This window comes from Lathamus discolor, chromosome 3, assembly GCF_037157495.1.
Source record: "Lathamus discolor isolate bLatDis1 chromosome 3, bLatDis1.hap1, whole genome shotgun sequence".
Taxonomy (NCBI): domain Eukaryota; kingdom Metazoa; phylum Chordata; class Aves; order Psittaciformes; family Psittacidae; genus Lathamus; species Lathamus discolor.
The window spans coordinates 87,794,950-87,800,949 of NC_088886.1; positions in this window are offsets into that span (position 1 = coordinate 87,794,950).

Consider the following 6,000-nt stretch of genomic DNA (forward strand, 5'->3'; position numbering starts at 1 on the left):
TGGAAATCTGCAAAAGACAAATAGTGGGACATCTTAACAAATATGTTTGGGTCCTGGGCTATGACAGCATTGGCAGGCAACTGCTGGAACAGGCTGAGGTGATGGCAGCAGTGCAGGAGGATTTGGAAGGAGATATTACATGCAGAGGGAATGAAGTGCAGGGGCTTGTAAGGAGCAGAGGGTAGCAGGGAGGGCAGGAAGTCATGAAATGTAGAAACTGCCACAAGAGGGGATGTTCGTTCTCCCTTTGGAAGATATTCACAATACACAGAAACAGGCTTAGAAACTATTCCATGAAGGCTCAGGGTTACGGCACTGATTCCCTTGCAGGCTAGAAAAATACATGCTTGAAAGGAAAAGGCCTTCAGGGTAGGAGGGTTTGTTATTTGGGGGTTTTAACTGACAGAATCCACTGCTGACTTGTAAGGTGGGGAGGTATTAACTCCTGGGAAGGAGGAACAAAAGGCAGGGATTGCAATCCTGTGAGAAAAAGCAAGGAGCTTTGCAAGTGGAGGTGGGCTGGTCCAGAGGGGGGGGTAAGGATATTCATCGAGTGCTCTGAGATGAAACATGCTGTGTGTTCGCAAAGGTGCCTGTCAGTCAAGTGGGGGAGCAACATTATGACAACCTCTCTTCCAGGAGCAGCAAAAACCAAGATTTTTTTCCCTGCAAAGCCAGCCCAGAAATTACTGAAATGGTTGTTTTAACAACCAAAGCTGACTGGGAGAGAACAAAAGAGCTCCAGATGCATGTACATACACATCCATCCATCCATCTATCAAGGCTCTACTATGGCCTCTGATGAGCCAACTTCCACTTAAAGAACATCTCTTACATTGGTGAGAAAACAGGCAGCAAATTATTTTGCTGCTTTAAAACCTGAAATTATCTTGTTTTCAGGGAGGAGTGTGAAAAAGGTGCAACTTGCACGGAGATTTCTGAGAACACCGTTAAGCCTAATGCACAGCGAATAGCAGAGAAGAGGTAGACTTCTTGTGAAGGAGCTGCTCTCGTTTCCTGAATACTGACGTGCTGTCTTCACTGGCTACCTCTCAAAGAGTGGCTGCTGCCGTAGCTCTTGGAGACAGAAGGGCTCAGGTTCCAGAAGGGCTGTTCTGAAAGCCCAGAAGCACACAGTGTTGTGGCACTTGCTGCTATTCGCTTGTCAGTACTCAATTAACAAATACAAATGCAGAGCTTTGCTGAAATCAAAAAGATACTTTGGTATGAAAAAAAAAACAACCCCAAAACCTTAATCTGAGGAAGTTGCTTGTTAAACAGACAGGAATTTGTTGTTCAGCTGCACTCAAAACACAAGAAAAGGGAAAAAACATTAATGTGTGCCAGGGCAAAAGTACCACTGTCTTGGCAAGAAAAAGAAACATTTGCAAGCTTCGGAGTTGGTATTGGAACAATGGGGAAGAAAATTGACTAGAAAAACTGCTTGATGGGCTGCTGAGAAGAACCCTCCTCCCTTCACAGAATGATTTTTGTGTTTTCCTGTACCCAGATAAGATGGAATGATGGTACAACAAATAATACCTGACACACAAGTTCAGAACGCACGGTATGAAGAACAGAAATCAGAATGGGCTGAACTCCTCGAATTCAAAGGCAATCAAAAAAGCAGCAAAACCACAATCAACTACCACCATTCCTTTCTGCCAGAAGACTTTAGGTATTGAAAACTGTATCAGCTTTTTCACACAGTTGCTGTTCCAGTATAGGCTGATACATAGTAAAAAACAAAACACTAAACCCAAAACCAAACCAAGCCCTGAACACCAGGTTGAAGATCAAGGTGAGAAGAAACCTTAAGTGTGGCTGTTGCACATCTGGAGTAATAGGGTTTCCAGTGTTTGCTTTGGCCATTTTCCCTGTGGCTGGGATCTTTAGTAAATTATCCCTAATCCTTTGTCAGTTTGCTCTTCTTCAGTTTTAGCCCAAGTTCCTAGTAGGCACCTCCTCAAGATGCCTTTAATGTTTTGGAGCTTTCTTCACATAAGCAGATGAGGATCAGAGTTCCCCATTGTTGTGGTATTCATTTGTATTTCCTTTAACCCTTCTCCTGCACAAAACAAATATCTAAATATTGCTTGTGTCAAGGTAAATATTTTAAAACACATACTTAAGATGGGGATGGTGTGAGGGGTGGGCTGCAATTGTTTGCACTCCAGGAGCTTCACATTATGGGATCCTTCCTAATGTGACAGGTGCCAGGTCAGAATGTGTGTGCTCACACACACAGCATCCTAGGTACACCGTGCATCTACGTCCTTCGCAGCACTAGTGATTCCTGACCTTCTACTCCCGGTTTGCTTCTAAACACTTAAAGCCAGAGCACCCTGTTCAAATCCTCAGTGTTTCAGCTTTTGCTAAGCAGCACATTCTATTAGAGAACAGTTTCACTGCAGGTTAAAATTCTCAGATGCAGATCATACAATGTACTGAGGAGTATTGGCTGAGGGGAAAAAAAAAGCCTGTCATACATAACAGGACTATCGATAATGTGCAGTACATAACACTCCAGCAAAAATGACTAATATCAAAGCTAAACAGGAATGATTCATATGGTTGAGACAAGTAGAATAAAACGTGTATTTTAACTAAATCAGTTTTTAGGAATACCAGGCACAGGTTAATCCTTTATAAATATGTTCACAGAGTACATTAGACACCAGCCCGCCTACACAAAATGAATGCAGCACACACTCTGATGTATTACAGAGGCAGGATAAATGAGGGAACTCTTCTGTGTTTGATCTGGTTCTGCTCTGTAATTCAGAGATACTAGAGATGGGTGGTGAGTTTCTCATTGATCCCAAAAGAACCAATACTGTTGAATCCTGTGAAATGTAAGCTTTGTAGAGGATTGGAGGCTATGCACGAAGGACATTGTAGCTTTAGGGGCATATTCTCTTCTTAGGAATGTGTTGTAACTGGCATTCACAAGTCATACACATCCTGGGGAAACTAGACCCTATAGCTTAACACTAGTGAAAACGCATACCTAGCTCCACAGGCAATTATATCACTCTCATTGCTACATCTGCATTCAGTTATCAAAGATAGATTTCTAGCAGATAATAAACGAAGCTGGAAATGAATGTTGGGAATTTGAAACAATGCTAAATTTGACACACATCAGCATTTAAAAATGCAGTAAACTGCAGTCAGTGTATCAATGCAATTCTAAGGTATTTTAGAGAGAAAACACAGGGCTAGCACATAGATGTGGGAATAATCAGTTCCAAGGTTTCCCCCCATCCACATTCTTTCCAGCTTTTTAAACCACTTATACCAGTCCTTTGCATATGGTGGAGGTGTTAATGCACAGTTACTGCACAACGGGGTTGTGAATTTTAGTTAATGAAAGCTTTTAAAGGCACAATGAAATCCTCAGATGAAAGGCAACAAAGAAGTGCTAAGTATTATTATAGCCTAGCCTAAGTTTTACTGAGAGCATTCTTATACACGATGGACACAGCATAAATATGTATTATGGGTGATAACCTCCCTGTAAAGACTAATTCCCACTCCTGAGGCTGCCAGAGGCAAGGGGAGGCGGTCTTATAAGACTTAATAAAGTCTCATAATGTTTTCATCCTATTCCTACCCCCAGGAGCTAGAAGGGGACCCCTGTGTACATTCTGAATGCTTAATGAATAGCATGGCCATCCTGGCATATTGCGTGCACAATCAGATCACAAGGATGGCAGACCAAGATGGTTCAGTGAACACTTAAAGGCAGAGGTAAACATAGGAAGTACAGCAAATGCTATAGTTCCAGTCACAGCAGTGTGGCACAGAGTAAGTTTACAGTGTGTGTTTGTATGCTATCTGTGGAAGAGGTAAGCAAAGGGACAGAAATCTGCTTGTCATTTTCATTGAGAATTTTTGCTAAAATCCAAGTAATTGTGCATGATAACAAAAAGGAACAATTAAGATGATCTGAATTTTGCAAAGGTGAGAAAGGGATAGCTGCCAATGGGATGTGGATGAAAGCTCCAGTAACCCATTTGGAAAAGATCTAGCACCAGAATAAATGTACAACAGCTTACCAGGCTGAGAGAGGATGGGATCTGCTGGTCTGAACGGTGATTTGATCTGTTACGATGGGAGTGAAGTCTTCAATATGAAAAATATTATTCTGCTTCCTGGGTCTGCAAGAGCTAACATTGTTCTAAAGGCTGCATCCCTCTGATCAGCTGCCCTGGTTGACTGATCACAGTCTAAGTGATCTGTAGCCTCTTTCTTTTTCTGCCTCTGTTCAGAGAAAAGATTGCAGCTTCATGTCAGTTATTATTTGCATGTTTTTCCTAACAGTTTACTCTCAGCAGCTTCTGGCTTAACATTTACGTGATCTGAAATTCGGGAAAACACTAAAAAGGATTTTTAGATCAGTACCTAATGTTTTCAAAGTAATAGCAGGCACCTCACGCATACATCTCGTGTTCCACCCTTTTGGTAAATGTATTCTAACACTCTTAACTTACCTACTTTAAAAGGGCTGGCATGTTGAACCAGCTGGCCTTTTTCTGCTGCTACAGCTTTTCATGTTATATTCTGCTGCTCCAATTTCTGTATTTTCCCTGCATTTTACAAGACAAAATGCAGAAGTTTAAAGGCTCATAATGTTTATGTGACAAAAACCTTACTGCTAAGTACAGTATTACTGACGGATTAGTTTAATGCAATAGCATAATGTAATTTAATTATAGTAATAGTGCACAGCAACAATCTTACTACTTATGTCAGATTGTGAGACGTTCTTTTTTAAAAAGCTTCATCATTATTATTTAGGTTTTGGGTTTAGTTCCACAGCTTCCCCCCCTCCACACACATTGAATTTTTTCCATAGGTGTAGAAGAAGAAACATTAGGTAAATTGCTCCCATTTTGCCACTGTAAGATTCCGTAAGAATTCACAATACTACCTAAAAACCTATTTTGCACGAGACAATAGTCAGCCAGCCCATAGTGAAAGATTGTAGCCTTCTGTGCCTAAGTCCTCAGACCTGCATGCTGCAGGACTTTAAACTAAAAATAAGCCCGAGCAGAAAAAGAAGGATCACTCCACCAAGTCTACCTTTTGTATTTACCTGAGAGCTTTTAATGTAGATTGATCTCAATTCCTCTGACAGCCATGAACTCTATATTCACATAAACTATTGTAGTTCAGGGCTTCAGCTTTTCAGCCCACAGTTTCCACTGATTTCAGCTGTGGCTGACAGCAGTTCTGAAAATGCAATCCACAATAACTCGATTTCTAAAGTGTTTTCTATCTGAAGACCACAGAATTTTCCATCAGTGTTTGTTTAGCCTCAGAACAGTTCCAGGAAGACAGAAAAAGGCATCTTCAGCCAGCACAGCTGTATGCAAAGTGAACATCTGTCCATTGCCAAATTCAGTTTAGCTAATAATGAAAAACACCACACTTTATTTTCTCTTCCAGACAGGACCAGACTGCAAGGGAAAGCCTAGAGAGGATTTCTGTGCTGTAAAAAGGAAAACAGGGAGAGACTGTATTTCCTATGGTCACTGAGGAAACGCATGGCAGTGCTAGAAAAAGAACTCAGCACTCGAGCAGCCAAGATACCATCTTCACAGCCCCAAATGGATAGTTTTTCTCTGCAGCGCAACTGCATTAGCTCTGTCACAGTGACATAACAGTACAGACAGATTCTGTGGCAATGAAGTTAGATAAGGTTAATTTCTTGTTAGTAGAGAGATGCTGTCTTTCTGTAATTGCATCGTGGCAAAAGATCTTCTTGCCTTATTTCAGTAACAAGAAGCTAGGTAATATGAATTAGCTAAATCCTCTCAAATCTCAGCTTTTTACAAGGGGTAATGAAGGTGTACCTTTTTTTTATTGAACTTAACGGCAACTGCACAATAGTCTTTCTGCATGCTGACCTGTTGCATACAGCTAGCACACATGCATTTACCATCTTGCCCAAGGTTCTGTAAGACCCAATTGTATATATTTTTCAGTATACAC